At 44.1% G+C, this 24,091-nt stretch overlaps 1 protein-coding gene across 2 annotated transcripts in view; it reads right to left on the bottom strand.

The window, feature by feature from the left end:
• ALDH1L1 (aldehyde dehydrogenase 1 family member L1) overlaps window positions 1-3,104 on the bottom strand; it is an 86,422-nt gene extending 83,318 nt beyond the window's left edge. The window contains exon 1 of one of the 2 annotated variants that reach the window (XM_017515988.2): window positions 2,688-3,104. The gene's annotated coding sequence lies outside the window, so the exon portion shown is untranslated. The remainder of the gene's footprint in view (window positions 1-2,687) is intronic. The other variant, XM_037734032.1, reaches the window with a different exon arrangement.
• Between the last annotated feature and the right edge of the window lie 20,987 nt (window positions 3,105-24,091).

The raw sequence follows: 24,091 nt of genomic DNA, 5'->3' as shown, positions 1-24,091 counted from the left end.
TACTCCAAAATACAGTCCAATTGGGTTAAAAATCAGCATTTGAAAGTCAAATATACGAAGAAAACATTAAATTATTAGAAAATATTGGTAAATATTGGATTTTACAAACCTGACACTGTCAAAACACCCCAACAAGTAACAAACCACTATAATTTTGTAGAGAGAGAGAGAGTGTGTGTGTGTGTGTGTGTGTGTGCGTGTGTGTGTTTACCTGCAGGGTAAAAGCCTGGAAGAGTTTACACTGAAATGTTGAAAGTCACTGATTTTGGGTTTCAGAGTTTTTTGACAACTGTAATTATTTTGTTTTCTTATCAGAATGTTCTTTTTCATATCGTACACAATTACTTGTAAAAAAAAAAAAAAAAATTAAAGGGTATGCTCCCCCCCCCCCCGCCTTTGGCTGCAGGGAGGCAGAGTCCAGGTGGCCACCAAGGGGCCATTGTCACGGTCCAGGGAAAGTGAGCATGTTAGGCACAGGTGCCTTGGGAGGGGCCTCAGTCAGGCTTGGCCTTTGGCCCCAGAAAGACAAAGGCCAGTGAGGGACAGGTGCTGGGAAGAGCCCATAGAGCCCCTTGTGGGCCATATGGACGGCCTGCAGGCCTCTGCCTCCTCCCCCAGTCATTGCCACTCAGTGTCCTTTCACTTGGTGGTGTGAGGACACTGGGAGGCTTCCTGGGCCTCCCGACCCTCCTACCCAATTCCCAGCCCAGGCCTGGAAGGACCCAGCTTCTAGGCCCTGTGGAGCTGGGCTACCCTGCAGGGCTGCAGCTCTCAGTCGTGTCTTCTGGAGCTGGGGCCCTGGGACCCAAGAACACAGCTCTAGCACCAGTCCAGAGTGTCTCATACCACCCACTGCCCTTTGGAGGGCCCAATGCCAACTCCTCTCCTGCACTCAGCCTTTTTGGTCTGGCACTAGGCAGGAGGCCACTTTGTCCCTTGGGGGTCATGCTCTCTACCCACTTTCTCTCCCACAGTCCTCTAAACAAGGAACAGGCCACGTCCAGAGACCTGGCCCTCTGGATCTTAGGCCTCAGGCCAACCTTGGGTAAATCCATCTCTAAGCCTCAGTCTCCTTGTCTCTATAAGGGACGCCACGCTGTTGTCTTCCCCCATGACCATGAGCGTTAATGCTAGCAAGAACACAGCAGCCGGCTGGGTACGGTAGCTCATGCCTGTAATCCCAGCACGTTGGGAGGCCGAGGCAGGCAGATCACAAGGCCAAGAGATTGAGACCAGCCTGGTCAACACGCGGAAACCCCGTATTTACTAAAAATACAAAAATTAGCTGGGCGTGGTGGCGCTAGCCTGTAGTCCCAGCTACTGGGGAGGCTGAGGCAGGAGAATCGCTTGAACCCATGAGGTGGAGGTTGCAGTGAGCCAAGATCACGCCGCTGTACTCCAGCCTGGTGAGAGAGCCAGACTCCGTCAAAGAGAAAGAAAGAGAGAGAGAGAGAGAGAAAGAAAAAGAAAGAAAGAAAGAGAGAGAGAGAGAAAGGAAGGAAGGAAGGAAGGAAGGAAGGAAGGAAGGAAGGAAGGAAGGAAGGAAGGAAGGAAGGAAGGAAGGGAGGGAGGGAGGGAGGGAGGGAGGGAGGGAGGGAGGGAGGGAAGGAGGAAGGAAGGAAGGAAGGAAGGAAGGGAAGAAGGAAGGAAGAAGAAGGGAAGGGAAGGGAAGGGAAGGGAAGGGAAGGGAAGGGAGAAAGAAAGGGAGAAAGAAAGAAAAAGAAAGAAGGAAAGAGAGAGAGAAAGGAAGGAAGGAAGAAGCAACGTTCTTCGAGTGTTTCCTAGGGCAGTCTCATGTAATTCTCAAGCAACCTTGGGAGGCAGGCACTACAGTTTATTGTCCCTCCGGAGAGACAAGAAACTAAGATTCAGAATACAAGAAACTTGCCCAAGGTCAACGAGAAGTGGAGGCGTGGGGAGGAAGCAAAGTCACCTGACACCAGAGCACAAGCCTCCGAACTCCAAGTCTGGGACTACTGATTAAATTCCGTCTCCTTCTGCACTTTGGGAAGATTCTTTTCCTCTCGTAGGCAGGTGCCCACGGGGCCTGAGGTCTCGATAGCGGGGCCCCAGGAGCCACGTTGTGGGGTCTACTATCTGGCCTCCCTCTGCACGCTACCGCCCACCGGAGCGCAGTGGCGGGAGCTGAGACTCCAGCGCAGCCCCTGAGCGCTCACGTCGACCCCTCCAATCACTAAAGGCCCTCGTGCCGGGACCCCCGATTTGGCCAATCAGGGAAGACCTTTCCCTGTCCCAGAATGGGGTTGAGAGGGTCCAGAAAACAAGTAGTCTCCAGCCACAAATCATGGCGTCACCTTCCGCTGGCCCCTTTTTCTTATTAAGCCTTAGTTTTCTCTTCCATAAGCCGGGCCAGCAGTGCCCACCCCGTAGGACGGCGCCGGCTCCTTAAGGGCCCTACCACCGCGGCCAGCCACATTCTCGGTGGGCCAGTCCAGGTCGCGGTGCTTTTTAGCCTGATGACCCCTGACCAGGTTCAGGCTTGATTGCTCCAAAGAACTCCGGACCCGTACCCCCAAGCCCGGCGTCCCAGCGGCGATGTTCCCGGGCCCCCCAGGAGCTCTTGCGGTGGGAACCGAGTTCTGCAGCCCCCCGGAGCCCTGGAGTCGCAGCCGGGGCAGCCTCCCTTTCGAGGTGCGTCCTGCGCTCTCGGGAGCGCAGAAACTCACCGAGCGCTGGAGAAGGTGCAGGTGTCGCGGGCAGGCTGGACCTCTGTGAACCGCAGCCCCAAAACTGGGGATGGTGCAGACCCGCCCTGGCAGCCAGGAGGTGGGACAGGTCCCCGCCCGTCCCGTCCTTGAGCTCTATTTAAGGACGGAGCTCGCGAGGGGAGGGGCCGGGGGCGGGCGGAGAGTCAGCCGGGTGGGTGGGAGCGGCGCTCACTGGCGGTGGGACTGTGGCGGGGCTGCTGCGCAGCCTCTCCCGGCAGGGCTATAAATGTTGTGTAAGCGCCTAACCCGCAGGGGCTTGCACAGACCCACTTAGGTCAAGAACACTTGCTGTGGACCCTTGGAGAATTCCCAGGGCTTTGAAAAGGCCCAAGCACCCAGCAAGGCTGGCAGTTCTGAGTACTGGCAAGGCTAAGTGGGTCAGAAGAGACCCTCGCCAAGCCGGTGACTCACTCACTCACTCACTCACTCACTCACTCACTCTTGATGGGCCAAGTACTTGTCATGTGCTACGGACACAGCAGAGTCAAACAAGCCGCTGCCCTCCGGGAATTTGCAGTCCCCTGGAGAGATGGCCCCTTAGACAGCAGCTGCGCATCTGGGTGGACAGCGGCGCTCCTGCCCGCCCAGTGCCTACCCGCCTCTGCAACTCCCCTTCTCCGCTCTCCCTTCTACCCAGCCCAGGTACCGCAGACCCCTCCCTGGCTTCCCAAGGATCCTGGCCAGCCCGGTCTCAGGCAGGGCCCTGCAGAATGCCGCGAGTGGTAACTGCATATTGTTTCTTGACTGCAAGCCTGTGCCACGCGGCTCCTTCTCCTGGAATGCCCTTCCCACCACACCTGCGACTAGACTGCTCTGTGCCCTGCTAAGCCTCACTTCTTTTGAGGTGTCCCTCTTGCTGAGCCCCAGACACCTGGCCCTCTGCTCAGTGCCTGAACACAACAGGCTTGCTGCAGCCCCTGCCTTTTCCTGTCTGCCTCCAGGGCTCTTTCAGAGCCTGCTCTTGTATCATATCAAATATCAGACCCTTAGAGAGGCTGTTCCAGGTCACACAAACTAAGAAGGCCCTCAGTCACTCCCTGTCATATCACCTGTTTTATTTCCTTCACAGCACTTATTGTGTATCTGATATTTCCTTGTTTCTTTGTTCAATATCTGTCTCTCTCACTAGACTGTAAGCTCTTTGAGGGCAGGAAATTTGTGAGATGTATTCACTGTTATATTCCCAATACACGCTGATGGCTTGTAGTCGTTGCTAAATGAATGTTTGTTGAATAGCTTAATGCATGTATTTTGCTCACATAAGCCAGTATGGGCACCAAGGATTGAGGTGGCCTGTCCCTGCCGATCCATCTTGCCTGTTTTCAGCCACTTGTTCTTTAGGCTCCAGCCTTCAGGTCTCCCTGCTGTCCCTTATATCTGTGGATCTTCTCAACTCAAAGTTTCCACGTGCTGTTCATCTTTCTTCGGAGAACCCCACTAGTTCTTCAGGAAGTTCGTACTAAAATGCCATGACTTCAGGGAAGCTTTCCCTAACTGCAGCCTTATTGGGACAGATTCCTCCATTATGTGATCCAGAGAGGTCTGTAGTTTTTCTTCATGAACCTTTCTCAACTGCAGTTTTTCTTTTTTTTTTGAGGTAGAGTCTCACTCTGTTGCCCAGGCTGGAGTGCAATGGTGCAATCTCAGCTCACTGCAACCTCTACCTCCCAGGTTCAAGCAATTCTCCTACCTTAGCCCCCTGAACAGCTGGAACTACAGGCATGTACCACCACGCATGGCTAATTTTTATATATTTAGTGGAGACAGGGTTTCACCATGTTGGCCAGGCTGGTCTTGAACTCCTGACGTCAGGTGATCTACCCACCTCAATCTCCCAAAGTGCTGGGATTACAGGTGCGAGCCACTGCACCCGGCCTTCAACTGCAATTTTATCACTGCTTCTGGGATTACTTGATTAACATGTCTCTCCCTCTGGATCATGAAAAACTAGCTTATTCTCCTGGGAAGTCCCCAGGGCCAAATGCATGCCCTGTATGTGGAAGCTGTGCCATGCAATCTGTAGGATAACTGGCCGAGTGTCAGGTGCCTGCATGGGAAAGTGGTGTGTTCTGAACTTGGAAGCTAAAATAGAGAAGGCAGATGAGCAACAGGAACCACGGAAACAATGGCTTGGAGGTTGGACATCCCAAAAAGAAATACTAGGAAATCAGAGAGGAATCCATACTCTTAGAGGTATGGAGCAGGAGAGGAGGGAGGCTGAAGCAGAAAGTGTCCTGAAATCGTGGAAAGTAGAAAATGTACCAGATGAACTGGGATATCTGGTTATGGAGATTATTGAAGGTGCTGCCTCCTGGCTTCTTTTTGCTGCTTATACTAAAATGTGAGAGAAGGGACATAAGTCAAAAGAAAAATTGTTAAATAAAAAGGAACCAGACCTTGGGTTGTAAAAATGCCCAGCTTCTCCAGATGTCATATGATGCTAAAAGTAATACACGGCTTCCAGGCAAAGAGCAAATGCAGCCTCAAGCCAGGAAGTGGGCCTAAAAATGAAGTCAAGGGTGTGGATATGACATCATGGCTATAAAATCTTCAATGAAATCAAAGGGACACCTCAGAATATTTTGTTAAACAGTAGGATTTCTAAGACATTTACAGTTGTCCTTGACAGAAGTCTCAGCAGAACCCCAAGGGAGAGACAGGCTTTTCTCAAAGAGATCATGTCTAAAGGCATGAACCTCAGTGAGATCCACAGAAGACACACAACATTTTTTAAAGGATCGTATTAGCAAAACAATGTAGACTTGCACTGAAAGGGTCAGAGACAATATAAAATGAAGAGACATCATTGGCAACAAAAGCCAAAATAGACAAATGGGACTTAATTAAACTCCAGAACTTCTGCACAGCAAAAGAAACGATCATTAGAGTGAATCAGCAACCAAAAGAATGGGAAAAAATTTTTGCAATCTACCCATCAGACAAAGGGCTAATATCCAGAATCTACAAAGATCTAAAACAGATTTACAAGAAAAAAACAAACAAGCCCATTCAAAAGTGGGTGAAGGATATGAACAAACACTTTACAAAAGAAGACATATAGGAGTCCAACAAACATGAAAAAATGCTCATCACCACCAGTCATTAGAGAAATGCAGATCAAAACTACATTGAGATACCATCTCACGCCAGTTAGAATGACGATCATTAAAAAATCTGGAGACAACAGATGCTGGAGAGGATGTGGAGAAATAGGAACACTCTTAAACTGTTGGTGGGAGTGTAAATTAGTTCAACCATTGTGGAAGACAGTGTGGCAATTCCTCAAGGACCTAGAAATAGAAATTCCATTAGACCCAGCAATCCCATTACTGGGTATATATCCAAAGGATTATAAATCGTTCTATTATAAGGACACATGCAAACGAATGTTCATTGCAGCAGTGTTTACATTGGCAAAGACTTGGAACCAACCCAAATGCCCATCGATGATAGACTGGACAGGGAAAATGTGGCATATATATACCATGGAATACTATGCAGCCATAAAAAACAATGACTTCATGTCCTTTGTAGGGACATGGTTGAACTTGGAAACCATCATTCTCAGCAAACTGACACAAGAACAGAAAATCAAACACCACATGTTCTCATTCATAGATGGGTGTTGAACAATGAGAACACAGGGACACAGGGAGGGGAGCATCACACACTGGGGTCTGTGGGGGAGAACTAGGGAGGGACAGCGGGGGGGTGGGGAGTTGGGGAGGGATAACATAGGGAGAAATGCCAAATATAGGTGATGGGGAGGAAGGCAGCAAACCACACTGCCAATGTATGTACCTATGCAACAATCATGTATGTTCTTCACATGTACCCCAAAACCTAAAACACAATAAAATATATATTAAAAACAATGAAGAGACCTCTAGACTCCCCTAAATTCTGGGAGGAAGAAAGCTGAGAAACTACACAGATATGAACCTGGGCTGCATTTCTTGGAAAAGAAGGGATAACTTGGGGAACAGAACAAAGAACCCAAAGGGTGGAGCCAAGAACATGGAGAATCATTCTGGGGCCAGAGTCAGAATCAGGGAACTTTTAGCATCTGCCCAGGATGATTTCAGAATTGCTGTGGACTAATGACCTGCATGCTTCCCATCCTTGTCCCCTTTGGAGAGGAATGTCTATGGTGGTTATCCTCTGGCTGTCCCACCAGTTTATGTCAGGTGGGTGCAGGGGGGAAGTGCAGTTAATTTGTCTCTGGAATTCCTAAGTCTAGATTGAAAGCAACCGTAGTCAAGGAGCTACACTTGAAATAATACCCCAGGTGCTTCATCCACATCGAGGCCTGATTTAGATGCAGAGATTCTGAACACTGAGCTGATTCTGTGGTGGGATGAGGTTTTGAGGGGATGTTTGGAGGGTGAATGTATTTTGCATGTGGAAGGGCGTAAGTACTTTGTGGCCAGTAACTGGTGGACTATGGTCATTTTAAAACTCTTTGATACTACTCTTCCATTCAAGGAGTGGCGCTTAATTCCGCTGCCCTTGAGTATAGGCTGAACATCACGACTTCTTTTTAATAAATGAAAGATGGTGGAAGTAACTGTGTGATTTCTGAATCCATCCTTTCACAGGCCAGATAGAGAAGCTGAGGCTTGAGGTCAGAGAGTGGCAGAAGCCAGCTTATCCCTGTCCCAGGACTATATGATACGCGCTGAACGAGTCCCACTGAAACCCTCCTTTGCCAGTTCAGTTCACTGTGCCGGGAATGGCCTGCCTGTGCTCCAGGGATGGGCTCGTGCATCATCTCCTTTGGGAAGCCTGACCCCCGCCTTCTTCTTGGAAATTTCCTCACTCACAGCACAGGCCACACTCTAATGTAACTGTCTATATCTGTGTCTGTCTCTTTCTCAACTGCAACACCTCTGAGGGCAGGGACAAGGTCTGTTTCATCTGTGTATCCCACAGCCCTGCATGGGCCCTGATGCCGGAGAGGCACCTGCAGTGAGAGTGAATAGACAAGCTGTGCAAAGACAGCCTCTGCCTGGGCTTTCTACCGGGCCCTGGTAGCTGACTCCTCCCAGGGAAAGCGGTGTGCACTTACACAGCCCAAGGCTGGGTAGAACGAGGGGGGCTACTGCTCTAATCCAGAGGCAGGTTAGAGTGCAAACCTGGCTCAGGACTGTGTGAAAGGGGGATGGGATAGACATGGGTTCTCTTCTGTTGTATAAGGATGATTCAGCTTGTTTTTGGGGAATCAGTAACTGGGACTGTGTGTACACTGCAAAAGAAACATTAACCTGAAGGTCATAGCCTGTGGGAAATCAAAGAAGGTAGGCCAAGTGACCTGGGCTTTTTTTTTTTTTTTAATTTGGAACCAGGGTTTCCCTTTGTTTATCTCCTGAGATGCCTAATTCAGATGTTTCTACCCTGCCTTGTGAGTTACGATGTCACCTGATCCCTACCCGTTAGAACCTCTCCCCAGTAGGAACCTAGAATTCAAAATGGTTTTCCCCATATTTCCCCTTAAAAGGGCCAGAGTGAGATTTTTCATATAGAGGTGAAGGTAGGGATGAGCCTTAACACAGCTCTGTGCCATGTACCGGAGCCCACCCGAGGACCTGCAAGAACAGACGGAATGTTTCTGGGCCACAGAGCTCACAGCCCTGCTCCTGCCAGGGCCTTTCCAACCCCACGCCGAATCTGACCTGGGGGTTTTGCATGTTTATGCCCCCATGCTTGGACAGTACCTGGCTGGCACATGGCCCCCAGAAACTCACTGCAGAGGAACAAATGAGAAAAAAGGAGGCAGGGGCAGTGTCTCTCCTCCAGGTGTTCACACCCCGACGGGGGAGAGGAATGTGTAGGCAGCAGGAATCAAAGGTGGGAGGGGATGTGAACCATCACAGAGAGGAGACATAAAGAAAGGGGGCCTGGGTGCTTCAGGCTCCTCCTGGGAGATACCCAGTAAGACTGTGATGAATTTAACTAGCAAAAAATGAGAAAGATGTTCCAGTTGGAGAGAATGTAAGAATAATGCATGGGTGCATGGAGGTGGGGACCTGGGTTGTTTTTTGAGGAAGCAGGAGAAAGCTTTGAAGCTACAGGAAAGGAACTGGCAAAGTCAGAGGTCAGGAGGCCACAACATGGGGCGCAGACTGTGGGTTCCAACCTGTAGTCCAGTGGTAACCAGGTGTTCTGATTTCATAGGTCAGGACAATTTCAACAGCATGTCAGTGATTAACATTAGAGTCTCATTTTCTTATTTTGCAAAGTAAAAACATCTCTAAAAAATCAATATCCTGTAATATTATTCAGCCTTAAAAAGGAGAAAGATTCTGACACACACTACAACATGGTAGAATCTTGAGTATATTATGCTAACTGAATTATTAACCCTGTCGCAAAAGGACAAATAGTTCTGCTTCTTTGAGGTCCCTAAGGTAGTCATGTTCATAAAGACAGAAAGTAGAATGGGGTGGTGTCAGGGGCCATGAGGAGGGGAGAATGGGGAATTTGTATTTAATGGAGACAGGGTTTCAGTTGAAAAAGTTCTGGAGATGAATGGCAGTGATGGTTGCATAATAATTGGAACGCTCTTAAAACCACAGAACTGTGCACCAAAGAATAGTTCAAATGGTAAGTTTTGGGTTATGTTTATTTTACCACAATTGAAAAAAATAACTTAAAAAAACAGTTTCCACCAGCCATCACCATAATTGCATTGGAAAAGCCCATGTAGCATCAGAAAGCTGAAAGGAGCAACCGGGCCTTGTTGGAAGCTCTGTCCCCACTGGCTCTGGGCCTGGGCTGGCCTCTGAGTGTGGGCAAATCATCCACCCAGGAACCAGTGCAGGTCAGAGCCTGGCACGTGCAAGACAGGTGAGCAGAACGTGGCACTGATTGGGGTGCACAGGATGGTGCCATGTCCCAGGGCCAGTGACAGCAGAGCCCTGACCCTGACCCTGGGCCTGGGCCTGAGCCTGAGCCTGAGCCTGAGCCTGAGCCTGGGAACTTGGGCTGTGGGGCACTTCATGGAACCCAGAGGAGTGCAGAGTGTAGGGGCTGCTTGGGAGATGCAGCAACTGTGATCATAACGGGGAGCAGGGAAGACCTCGCTCCCTCCCTCCCCTCATGTCCTTCCAGGATCCTCCAGTGGCTAAGTCTCTGCAAGTCAGAGGCAGAGAGGCCTGAGGCTGCAGCCCTCCCAGGTCAGACTCCAAGCACCAGGCCCTACGAAGGGTGGGGAGTAGACTAGAGGGACCCGCAGATGAGTGGCGCTGTCCAGTCAGCAGAGAGCCCACCTCACGTTGCCCAGTGGAGGGAGTTCCTTGTGAAGTAGCTGCAAGAGCACTGGAAATGCTGCAGGGCAATAAGAAGTGGTGAGGCTTCTGGAGATCAGCAGTGGCAGGAGCCACCACCACCCGAGGCTGCACAGACGTGGGGAGGGCAAAGTCCCTGTGGCACTCTGAAGTTGGAGCCAACCAGGAATGGGCACCCAGGACTGCCTAGGGGAGCAGGAATCAAGGAGAGGCTGCTGCCATTCCCGAAGATGCTTCCTGGAGCAGAGAGACACAGAGAGGGGTGGGGGCAGGGGCGACACCCTAGCTTCTCCTGCAGTTCACTCTTCCTGTCTCCCACAAGGGATTCCCAGGGTCCAATGAACTGGGAGCCACATGCTAGGTGAGGAAACCTGAGAAACGTGGTCTGGTCTACCGGGGCCAGGCACGTCTGCCACGGGGCAGAGCGGGGAGGAAAAGGACCAAAGCTTTGGGCAACCAGGTACACGACTGACATGGGAGGCCAAGATGGGGAAGAACATGTGTGCAGCAAGCCTGGCAGCACCGAAGCCCTCAGCAGCTTCAGTTGAAACTGTGTCCAGCATGACGGGGCAGGGCTGGCATACGGGGTGAGATGTGAGCATGTGGTGAAGACACAGGAACACACACTGTGAAGTGTTTGGCTGGGAAGGTGAAGGTAACGAGAAGGTCATGGTGTGATGGGAAAAGACTGTAACAAAAGAGACTTAAGAGTGTAAAAAGCCATTGAGAACGACTCAGCTAAGGAGGAAAAGTTGAATGTACAAGAAAAAAGTGGAGAATCAGTAGTGTCTGTGGTTCCTGAAAGTGGGGGAAGGGAAGACGTCCAAAAGCAGATTCTGGGGTGGCTTGAATGGCATCATAACCAGAAGAAAGGAAGGGAGGGTGGGAGGATGGACAGGTGGGTGGCTAGAAGGAAGGTGGGTCTTCTTTACCCATGGTTCATGTTGGTACAAAATCCTCCCTTGTGGCTTTCCTTCTCTCTCTAAAGAGTGGGGCAAGGTCATCTCCTGAGGTGGGATGCAGGAGAGGGAAGCTTGAGCAGTCCTTATGGGGTTGGGGAACAGGAGAGTGGTGGAAGGAGCCTGGGCAGTGTTGAAGGCTCACCTCAGTTTACAATGGGGCCAAACTGCATGTTTGAGGTCCCAGAAGCATCGGGCTACTCAGGAAGCAGCCAAGGAAGAAGAGGAAATCCATCTCAGAGTTTACCCAAGACTGACCCAGATGGTTTCAGTGAAAATCAAAGGATGGTTGTGGGCTGCAGATTCTGAGCTGGACGAGGAAAATGCCGGTGAACTGAGGGAAACTATGGAGGGCCCTTCAAGGCCAATGAGTGGGTTGTGCTGGAGCAGGTGGACCAGACAGAACAAGTGGACAGAGAACAGTAGGTGGAGGCGGGGAGTCTGAACGAGAGGTTCAGGAAGCAGCACAATCCCAGGTGATGACAGCTCTGTCAAAAAGGAAAAACCTTGAGCAAAAGTTAAACTTGTTAGAGTTTATTTGAGAAAAAAAAAAAAAATAGATTTGTGAATTGGGCAGCCCTCAGAACCAGAACAGGTTCAAAGAACTCCTGGCTGCTACACAATCAGGCTACATTTACGGACAGAAAATATAAGTGAAAGAATAACTGAAAGAGGGGGACAGGTGGTGTGGCTGGGTGGATCCCTACCCTCCCCCACAAACCCCAGAGGGCTGAAGTACTAACTCTAGTGGGTTATGCAGCCAGTACCACAATCTGAGCTGAATCCTGAATGATTCAGCCCTATGGAGGAAAGACACAACCCACCATTAAAGGGGTGGGACTAGGCTTCATGTTTTAACAAAAAACACAGGAAGCCTAGTAGCAATGGGAAGGTGTTCTTGACGACCCAGGAGCACCTCCAAGTCAATGGAAGAGGTGGGCCTAATCTCCCAGTGTAAACAAAAAAGACACAGGAAGCTTACCTAGCAACCTGAAAGAGGCCCTAGAAACCCAGTAGTGCCTCAACAGGCAGAGAAGCAACCTCATCAAGTAGCTCCCTGAGATCACAGCCAGGTAAACCCACGAAGATGGGAAAAAACCAGCACAAGAAAGATGAAACCATCAAAGACCAGAACACCTCTTCTCCTTCAAGGAATCACAGCTCTTCAACAACATGGGAACACAACATGACTGAGAAAGAGTGCGATGAATTGACAGAAACAGGCTTCAGAAGGTGGATAATAACAAACTTTTCTGAGCTAAAGGGACATGTTCTAACTCAATGCAAAGAAACCAAAAACCTTGAAAAAAAGGTTAGATGAAATGCTAAATAGAATAACCAGCTTAGAGAAGAACATAAACAACTTGATGAAATTGAAAAACACAGCACGAGAACTATGTGAAGCAAACACAAGTTTTAATAGCTGTATCGATCAAGCAGAAGAAAGGATATCAGAGATTGAAGATCAACTCAATGAAATAAAAAGAGAAGGAAAGACAAGAGAAAAAAGAGTGAAAAGAAATGAACAAAGCCTCCAAGAAATATGGGATTATGTGAAAAGGCCTAATCTATGCTTGATCGGTGTACCTGAATATGACAGGGAGAATGAATCCAAGCTGGAAAAAATGCTCCAGGATATTATCCAGGAGAACTTCTCAAGCCTAGCAAGGCAGTCTAACATTCAAATCCAAGAAATACAGAGAACTCCACAAAGATATTCCTCAAGAAGAGCAACTCCAAGGCACATAATCATCAGATTCACCAGGGTTGAAATGAAGGAAAAAATGCTAAGGGCAGCCAGAGAGAAAGGTCAGGTCACCCATAGAGGGAAGCCAATCAGGCTCACAGTGGACCTCTCAGCAGAAACCCTACAAGCCAGAAGAGAGTGGGGTCCAATATTCAACATCCTTAAAGAAAACAACTTTCAACCCAGAATCTCATATTTAGCCAAACTAAGCTTCATAAGTGAAGGAGAAATAAAATACTTTACGGACCAGCAATTCCTGAGAGATTTCGTCACCACGAGACCTGCTCTACAAGAGCTCCTAAAAGAAACACTAAGCACAAAAAGGAAGAAGTACCAGTCACTGCAAAAGCACACCAAATGGCAAAGACCAAAAATGCAATGAAGAAAATGAGTCAACTAACGGGCAAGAAAACCAGCCAGTAACAAAATGGCAGGATCAAATTCATGCATAACAATACTAACATTGAATGTAAATGGCCTAAACCCCCCAATCAAAAGACTCAGACTGGCAAACTGGATAAAAAGTGAAGACCCACTGGTGTGCTATATTCAGGAAACCTGTCTCACATACAAAGACACACACAGACTCAAAATAAAGGGATGGAAGAAGATTTACCAAGCAAATGGAAAAAAAAAAAAAAAAAGCAGGGGTTACAATCTTAGTCTCTGATAAAAAGGACTTCAAACCAACAAAGATCAAAAGAGACAAAGAAGGGCATTACATAATCATAAAACAATCAATCCAACCAGAAAAGCTAACTATTCTAAATATATACACACCCAACACAGGAGAACCCAGATACATAAAGCAAGTTCTTAATGACTTAAAACGAGATTAAGACCCCCACATAATAATAGTGGGAGGCTTCAACACTTCACTGTCAATATTAGACAGACCAACAAGACAGAAAATTAACAAGGACATGCAGGACTTGAATGCAGAGCTGGACCAAGTGGACCTAATAGACAGATACAAAACTTTCAACCCCAAATCCATAGAATATACATTTTTCTCAGCACCACATTGCACCTACTCTAAAATTGACTACATCATTGAAAGCAAATGACTCTTCAGCAAATGCAAAAGAACAGAAATCATAACAAACAGTCTATCAGACCACAGCACAATCAGACTAGAACTCAGGATTAAGAAACACACTCAAACCCACATAACCATTTGGAAACTGAACAACTTGCTTCTGAGTGTCAACTGAATAAACAATGAAATGAAGGTAGAAATAAAGATGTTCTTCAAAACCAATCAGAATGAAGACATAACTTACCAGAATCTCTGGGACACCTTTAAAGCCGTGTTGAGAGGGCATTTTATAGCAATAAATGCCCACATGAGAAGCAAGGAATGATCTAAAATTGACACACTATCATCAAAATTCAAAGAGCTAGAGGAGCAAGATCAAAAAACCTCAAAAGCTAGCAGAAGACAAGAAATAACTAAGATCAGGGCTGAACTGAAGGAGATAGACACAAAAAAACCCTTCAAAAAATCAATAAATCCAGGAGCTGGTTTTTTGAAAAGATCAACAAAATAGACCACTAGCCAGACTAATAAAAAAGAAAAGAGAGAAGAATCAAATAGATGCAATAAAAAAAATTATAGGAGATATCACCACTGATCTCACAGAAATACAAACTACCATCATAGATTACTACAAACAGCTCTATGCACATAAACCAGTAAACCAGGAAGAAATGGAGAAATTCCTGGACACTTGTACTCTACCAAGACTAAACCAGGAGGAGGTTGAAACCCTGAATGGATCAATAACAAGAGCTTAAGTTGAGGCATCAATCAATAGCCTACCAACGAAAAAAAGTCCAGTCCCAGACACGTTCACAGCCGAATTCTACCAGACATACAAAGAGGAGCTGGTTCCATTCTTTCTGAAACTATTCCAAACAATACAAAAAGAGGGAATCCTCCCTAACTCATTTTGTGAGACCAACATCATCCTGATACCAAAACCAGGCAGAGACTCAACTAAAAAAGAAAATTTCAGGGCAATATCCATGATGAACATCAACGCAAAAATCTTCAATAAAATACTGGCAAACCGAATGCAACAGCACATCAAAAAACGTATTCATCACAGTCAAGTAGGCTTCATCCCAGGGATGCAAGCCTGGTTCAACATATGCAAATCCATAAATGTAATCCATGATATAAACGGAACCAAAGACAAAACCCACAATTATCTCAATAGATGCAGAGAAAGCCTTCGACAAAATTCAACAGCCCTTCATGCTAAAAACTCCCAACAAACTAGTTATCAATGGAACGTATCATAAAATGATAAAAGCTATTTATGACAAACCTACAGCCAATATCATACTGAATGGGCAAAAGCTGTAAGAATTCCCTTTGAAATCAGGCACTAGACAAGGATGCCATCTCTCGTCATATCAATTCAATATAGTATTGGAAGTTCTAGCCAGAGCAATCAGGCAAGAAAAAGAAATAAAGTGTATTCAATTAGGAAAGGAGAAAGTCAAACTGTCTCTATTTGCAGATTATATGATTCTATATTTAGAAGACCCCATTGTCTCAGCCCAAAATCTTCTCAAACTGATAAGCAACTTCAACAAAGTCTCAGGTTACAAAATCAATGTGCAGAAATCACAAGCATTCCTATATACCAATAACAGACAAACAGAGAGACAAATCAAGAGAGAACTCCCATTCACAATTGCTACAAAGAGAATAAAATACCTAGGAATACAACTAACAAGGAACGTAAAGGACCTCTTCAAGGAGAACTACAAACCACTGCTCAACGAAATAAGAGAGGACACAAACAGATGGAGAAACATTCTATGCTCATGGTTAAGAAGAATCAATATTGTGAAAATGGCCATACTGCCCAAAGTAATTTATAGATTCAATGCTATCCCCATCAAGCTACCAATGACCTTCTTCACAGAACTGGAAAAAAACATTTTAAATTTCATATGGAATCATAAGAGAGTCCACAGAGCCAAGACAATCCTAAGCAAAAAGAACAAAGCTGGAGGCATTACACTGCCAGACTTCAAACTATACTACAAGGTTACAGTAATTAAAACAGCATGGTACTGGTACCAAAACAGAGACATAGACCAATGGAACAGAACAGAGCCCTCAGAAGCAACATCACGCATCTACAACCATCTGATCTTTGACAAACCTGACAAAAATAAGCAATGGGGAAAGGACTCCATGTTTAATAAATGGTGTTGGGAAAACTGGCTAGCCATGTGCAGAAAGCAGAAGCTGGACCCCTTCCTGACACCTTACACTAAAATTAGCTCCAGATGGATTAAAGATTTAAACATAAAACCTAACACCATAAAAATATTACAAGAAAATGTAGGCAAAACCATCCAGGACATAGGCATAGGCAAGGATATCATGACTAAAACACCAAAAGCAATGGCAACAAAAGCCAAGAAGACAAATGGGATCTAATTAAAATTCAGAGCTTCTATACAGCAAAAGAAACCATCATTAGAGTGAACCGGCAATCAACAGAATGGGAAAAAATTTTTGGAGTCTACCCGTCTGACAAAGGGCTACTATCCAGAATCTACAAAGAACTAAAACAGATATACAAGAAAAAAACAAACAACCCCATTCAAAAGTGGGTGAAGGATACGAACAGACACTTTTCAAAAGAAGACATATATGAGTCCAATAAACATATGAAAAAATGATCATCATCACTGGTCATTAGAGAAATGCAAATCGAAACCACCTTGAGATACCATCTCATGCCAGTTAGAATGGCGATCATTAAAAAATCTGGAGACAACAGATGCTGGAGAGGATATGGAGAAATAGGAACACTCTTACACTGTTGGTGGGAGTGTAAATTAGTTCAACCATTGTGGAAGACAGTGTGGCAATTTCTCAAGGATCTAGAAATAGAAATTCCATTTGACCCAGTAATCCCACTACTGGGTATATACCCAAAGAACTATAAATCATTCAACTATAAAGACACATGCAAACGAATGTTCATTGCAGCCCTGTTTACAACAGAAAAAACCTGTAACCAACCCAAATGCCCATCAGTGATAGACTGGACAAAGAAAATATGGCACATATACATCATGGAATACTAAGCAGTCATAAAAAACGATGAGTTCATGTCCTTTGTAGGGACTTGGATGAATCTGGAAACCATCAGTCTCAGCAAACTGACACAAGAAAACCAAACACCACAAGTTTTCACTCATAGGTGGGTGTTGAGCAATGAGAACACATGGACTCAGGGAGAGGAGCATCACACACTGGGGGCAGTTGGGGGGGTAGGGGAGGGACAGTGGGGGATGAGAAGGGTGGGGAGGGACAACATGGGGAGAAATGCCAGATATAGTATGCATCTATGCAACAACCCTGCATGACCTGCACATGTACATCAGAACCTAAAGTAAAATAAAAAAATATATGTATATACTTTGGCATAACACGTGAAAGCCTTACAGTATTTAGTTATGTCAGAATTGAGGAGAGTGGTAGATACATAAGATTCTATTATTAAGGGCATAGGCTTCCAATAAATATCATATAAAAGTTCAGTCTATGTTTTCTGCTGGGAGGGAATCTGATTGCCCACAAAGCCAATGGTAGTACCTTTGGCCAAGGCAATCCAATTGATTCATTCATCAATTTCAAAATGCCAGTTGTTCTTGCAACCGTTCTAGAAGATTGAGGGTGATGGGGACAATGATAGTGTCATTGTGTTTGCAATACCTTGTTTAACTGCTTTAGAGTTTGTCCAGTAACATAGGTTCCTCTGTTGCTGGAGATCCCTCCCCAGGTACACCACAGAAAGGAGACACATTTCTAGTAATATATTAACAACTGTCCTAGCATCAGCTTTCTTATATGCGAAAGCTTCTATCTGACCAGAAAACATGCAAACTATTGCAATAATATGCTGATATCCCATCAAGGGTGGAAACTGAATGAAGCGCATCCGTAAATATTCAAATGTTTCATTATATGGTAGAAATACACTACCTGAAGTTTTCATTGTCTTCCCAGGATTATGGATTTGACAAATAAAACGTTAGCTATAAACCCTTTTAGCAATTTTAGAACAATCACCCCACCAATATTTTTCATAATTTGGATCACTATAATGAGCTGTGGTGTGCAGAGCCCTTAAAATGGCAGCTTCAAGGACTCAGAGAGGACCAAGTAGCTATCCAGGCCTTCCATGAGTCTACACTTCACACTGAATTTACATCTTTTCAGATACCAATTTTGTTTTTCCAAATCAGTGCACTGCACTGTTCATTAAGTAAGTCATCATAGGGGAGCTGACTTGGATCAATCTTATGGAGTTTATTCAAATTACACATCCTAACAATTTCAGTACTGGCTGACATAGTATGAACATCTGCCAGGGCATTCCCTTGATACTCAGGCGCAGTTTTTTAAGTAGGCGTTTTAATTTTAATAAAAGGCACTTAGTGATGGTAACAGGATGGCAGAAAGGAATTAATCTACTTGATGTTCATTTTTGATGGGAATCCCACTGGAAATGAGAGGCCCCCTTTGTTTCCATAACATGCTAGAATTATGAAGTACTTCTAAAGTATATTTGCTACCTAAAAATATCTACTGATTTAACTTTAACTGTGTGACAATCTCAGGTAAACGCAAAAAGCAATGCAGGTTAGGCTGATTTAAATTGGGCGAGAGATAGGCATGGGCTAAGATTTCATGATTAAGACACCAAAAGCAATTGCAACAAAAGCAGAAATTGACAAACAGAATCCAATTAAACTAAAAAGCTTCTGCACAGCAAAAGGGACTATAAGCAGAGTAAACAGGCAGCCTACAGAATGGGAGAAAATATGTACAATCTATACATCTGACAAAGGCCTAATATCCATAATCTACAAGGAACTTTAACAAATTTATAAGAAAACAAACAAACAACCCCATTAAAAAATGTGAAAATGACATGAACCAACACTTTTCAAAAGAAGACATGCATGCGGCCAGCAATCATATGAAAAGAAAGCTCAACATCACTGATCATTAGGGAAATGCAACCCAAAACCACAATGAGATACCATCTCACACCAGTCAGAATGACTATTATTAAAAAGTCAAAAAATAACACATGTTGGTGAGGTTGTGGAGAAAAAGGAACTCTTATACACTATTGGTGGGAGTGTAAATTAATTCAACCATTGTGAAAGACAGTGTGGCAATTCTTCAAAGACTGAAAGACAAAGCTACCATTTGACCCAGCAATGCCATCACTGGGTATATACCCAAAGGAATACAAATCGTTCTATTATGAAGACACATGCATGCATATGTTCATTGTAGCAGTATTCACAATAGCAAAGACATGGAATCAACCCAAAGGCCCATCAATGATAGACTGGATTAAAAAAAATGTGGCACACCATATACACCATGGAATATTACACAGCCATCAAAAACGATGAGTTCGTGTCCTTTGTAGGGACATGGATGAACCTGGAAGCCATCATTCTTAGCAAACTGACACAGGAGCAGAAAATCAAACACCGCATGTTCTCACTTATAGGCGGGTGTTGAACAATGAGAACACGTGGACACAGGGAGGGGAGCACTACACACTGGGGTCTGTTGGGGGGAAATAGGGGAGGGACAGCGGGGGGTGGGTAGTTGGGAGGGGATGGGATGGGGAGAAATGCCAGGTATAGGTGAGGGGGAGGAATGCAGCAAATCACACTGCCATGTGTGTACCTATGCAACAATCTTGCATGTTCTTCACATGTACCCTAAAACTTAAAATGCAATTAAAAAAAAAAAAACAGAAAAAAAAATGTGGCACATATACACCATGGAATACTATGCAGCTATGACAAATAATGAGATCATGTCCTTTCCAGGGACATGGATGGAGCTGGAGGCCAGCATCCCTAGCAAACTAATGCAGGAACAGAAAACTTTAATGTTCTCCCTTATAAGTGGAAACTAAATGATGAGAACACATGAATATATAGAGGGGAAGAACACACACTGGGGCCTATCAGAGCATTAGAAGTGGGAGGAGGGAGAGGATCAGGAAAAATAAATAATGGATACTAGGCTTATTACGTGGGTGATGAAATAATCTGTACATCAAACCCCCATGACACAAGTTTACCTACATAACGAACCTCAACTTGTACCCCTGAACTTAAAACTTTAAAAAATATGTTTTATAGGTTTATGTTTTCCATTTATAGTCTATAATCCATTTTGAATTAATTTTTGTATATTACCTATTTTTTTACATTACGTACCCACAGATATAAAGATAGGATCAATAGGCACTGAAGATTCCAAAAGGGAGGATCGAGGTGGTTACAGGTTAAAAAACTACCTATTGGGTACTGTGTACACTATTTGGGTGACAGGATAAATAGAAGCCCAAACCTCAGCATCATGCAATATACCCATGAAACTAAACTGTACATGTGTACGCTGAATTGAAATTTTAAAAAGTGAATTTAAAATAAACAACTTTAAAAATAATTAATTTTTGTAAGTTTTTGAGAATGAGGTTTTAATTTTTTGCTTATGGACATCTAGTTTCTCTGGCTCTATTTGTTGAAAAGGGTATACTACTTCTATTGAATTGCTTTTGCAACTTTGCCAACAGTATAACTGTGCGTGTTGCCATTCTGTTCCATTATCTATATGCCACCTACCTATGTCTCAATACTATACTGTCTTAATTATTTTAACCATAGAAAAGGACTTAATATTGGGTACAGTAATTTATCCCACTTTATTCTATTTTACAAAATTGTTTTAGGTATTCTAGGACCTGTGCCTTTCTATATAAATTTTAGAATAAGCTTGTCAATGTCTACAAAATAAATACCTTGCTAAAATTGTGATAAGAATTGTATTAAACCTAAAGATAAATTTGATGATAATTGACATTTTTACTATGCTGAGTCTTCTGATCCATGAAGACATTGTGTCTTTCCATTTAATTAGGTCTTCCCTAATTTCTTTCATCAGTGTTTTATAATTTAAGTATTTAGATCCTATGTGTTTTATTAAGTTCATACTTACACATTTCATTTATTTCAAAGTGACTGGAAATAGTTTGTGTTCATATATATGTATATTATTGCACTTTAGGTTCTGGGATACATGTACAGATCATGCAGGATTGTATATCCTCAATGGGATTGTCCAGGTTGTCTTCCAGGGTTTAAAATGATACAACTTTTAGAAAAAAACAGAGAAATTTTTGGGGATCTAGGGCTGGGCAGACAGTTCTTAGACTTGACAGAGAAACATAATCCATAAAAGAAAAATTGATGAATTGGTCCTCATCAAAATTAAAAGCATTTGCTATATGAAGTACACATAAAGAAGATGAAAAGACAAGCTACAGACTGGTAGAAAATATTTCTAAACAAACCTGCACATCTGCACATGTACCCCAGAACTTAAAGTATAATAAAAAAGGAAAATATTTCTAAACCAAGTGTGCCAAAAAGAACTAGTATCTACAATATGTAAAGAACTCTTAAAACTCAACAGTAAAAAATCAAACAATGTTATTAGAAATGGGGAAAAGACATAAAGAAATATTTTAGAACAAAGAAAATACAGATGTCAACTATATGCATAAAAAGATGTTCCAACATCATTAGTAATCAGAAAATGCAAACTAAAACAACAATACCATTATAAATATCTACGAGAATGCCTAAAATAAAAAGTAGTGAAATAAACAAATGTTGGTGATAATGTAGAAAATTGAGTCACTCCTACTTTGCTGATGAGAACCTAAAATGGTACAGCCATAAAACACAGTGGAAACCTAATCCAGTCTTTTTTTTATTTGTTTCAGGGACCTGCCGTAACACAAAAGAAAAAAAAATTAATGCACTCTAGTGCATTTGTTGTTTATTTGGAACGTTCCACTGTAAGTTGCCTTTAGTAACATTTTGCCACTTCTGTAAGACTTTGCTGCCCCCCAGACCTAATGCATAAGCCAGAAGAAACTCAGTTTTTCATAAATTAAAGATCCCATTTTTATCTAAAATATTGGCTTTACCATCAGGTCCCCTTGATTGTCAGCCAATGTTTTTTTTTTTTCCACCTAAGCACACAAGAAGAATGAAACAAAAGGATGGAATACAAAAATCTCTGCAAAAAAAAAAAATTTTTTTTTTGAGATGGAGTTCCACCCTGTCACCAGACTCCAATGCAGTGGTGCGATCTCTGCTCATTGCAACCTCCACCTCCTGGGTTCAGGTGATTCCCCTGCCTCAGCCTCCCAAGTAGCTGGGACTACAGGCACGTGACACCATGCCTGGCTTTTTTTTTTTTTTTTTTTGTATTTTAGTAGAGACAGGGTTTCACCATGTTGGCCAGGATGGTCTTGATCTCCTGACCTCATGATCTGCCTGTCTCAGCCTCCCAAAGTGCTGAGATTACAGGCATGAGTCACTGTGCCTAGACTCCTGCAAATTTTTAAAAGCCAAATTGTACACCCTCTGCAACATTACCATTTACAATCAGTTCCTTTCTGACCCAGTCAGATGTGAGAGTCATCTAACTGGATCCAAGCCAGTTAATTCCCAGATCAAATCCATTCCTGGACCCATTCCAGTTTCTGTCGTGACTTCCAAACCCAGTTTGGATCAGAAATCTGCTCAAAGGAACTGATAGCTCAAAACACAAATCCACGGAGCTCTGAAATCCGAGAGAGAACTTACCCATGATCCCCAGCTGCTCTGAGAGATTAATGGACACAAATAGGTCCGGCATGTATCTTGCCTGTTCACTCAGCACTCCTGGGGGTCTCTAAGAAGCTGTACTTTGGATCCCACTTCTGACGCCATCTGTTAAAAGAAAAACTTCAGCTGAATTAAATTTAAAGGAGTTTAATTGAGCAATGAATGATTCACAAATTGGGTAGCCCTCAGAATCATGGCAGATTCAGAGAGACTCCAGGGGTGTCTCATGGTCAGAACAAATTTACAGACCAAAAAAAGGGAAGTTACATACAGAAATCAGAAATAGGGTACAGAATCAGAAATAGGGTACAGAAACAGCTGGGTTGGTTACAGCTCAGCATTTGCCTTATTTGAATGCAGCTTGAACACTAAGCAGTGTATGAATGGTTGAAGTATGGCCAGGACTCAGAAACTGTTACAGGTGCATACTCCTAAGTTAGGTTTTCAATCTACCTGTTAAGTCAGGTTGCAGTTCATCAACAAGGACTCAAACATAGAAGTAAAGAGTCCTTCTTAGGCCATATTTAGTTTGCTTTAACAGCTTATTAAAGTGGAGTTTGTGAAAGATAATGTAGCCTCAATATTTACCAGCATGTTACAGGTTCCTTGCTTGTCTCAGCCTCTTTTTCTCATTGTTTATGGAAAGGCATTACGGGCAACAGCTGGCTGGAGGGTACCTCCTGCAGCAGGGCTGATTGTGATCTCACGGGCTCCCTCTAGTGGGCAGGCCGTCCCCACTGAAAGGAGGAGGCTCCTTGGTGGACTGGGATGACTGGGCAGCCTTCTCCCAGGGCCCTGGCTGTTTGCAATATAGGCAAACAGGGTTGCTTACTCTAGGTTCTTTAGGCTGTGATTTAAAACAAGGACAAGGTGGTCCCTTTGGCTTTGGCCCCTGTAATTGTTGCAATTGAAGAGACATAAGCCTATTAACTTTTTGTGCTTTTTCTTATTCTAGAATCTTTTGAAAATGCTCAGCTAAAGCCACCGATTCAACCATGTCTGTCATTTCCCATCCGAGTTTATGCTTCTTAATGTAACTGCTAAATGTGGGACAATGTTTGTTTATAAATAAAGCAGTTAATGCCATTTTAGTCCCCAAAGGAAATTCTCCTTGCTGTCTTTTGAGTGCAGAATGTTTCACAAATAGTGTTTCTAACCCAGGTCTGTAATATGAAACTGGTCTATCCTTTTTTCACCTGTAAGACTGTCTGACAGACCAATCCATTTTTTTGTGGAGACGCCTTAGGAACCGAATTTAAAGGTTTTCAGTGTTCTTCCAGCTTGTTGTAGCAAAAAGGTTTTTGAGGGTCTTTAATATCTCCTTGGGTTCTCTCCATTCTGCTGCTTTCATTCATTTTTCTGCTTCACCAGGTCCCAAAATAAAATGAATAAATTGATAAAAGTCAGAAGTTCCTGCATCATAAGCTCCAATGGGAATTCTAAATTCCTAGGCAAGCATTTGAGGATTTTCTCTTGCAAGAAGCCTCTTATGAAGGCTCTAAGTTCAGCTTCAGAGCATAGAGTAAAAGAGTTTACAGCAGGCAGGGCTGGGTGTTCAGAGGGTCTCACTTTGTAAGACAGTTGTCTAACCTCTCCTTTTTCATCCTCCTCAAG

The sequence above is a fragment of the Cebus imitator genome, unplaced genomic scaffold, assembly GCF_001604975.1.
Source record: "Cebus imitator isolate Cc_AM_T3 unplaced genomic scaffold, Cebus_imitator-1.0 Scaffold568, whole genome shotgun sequence".
NCBI classification, from domain to species: Eukaryota; Metazoa; Chordata; class Mammalia; order Primates; family Cebidae; genus Cebus; species Cebus imitator.
Note: the sequence above shows the minus strand (reverse complement) of the source record. Positions and strands in the feature narration are given on the sequence as shown.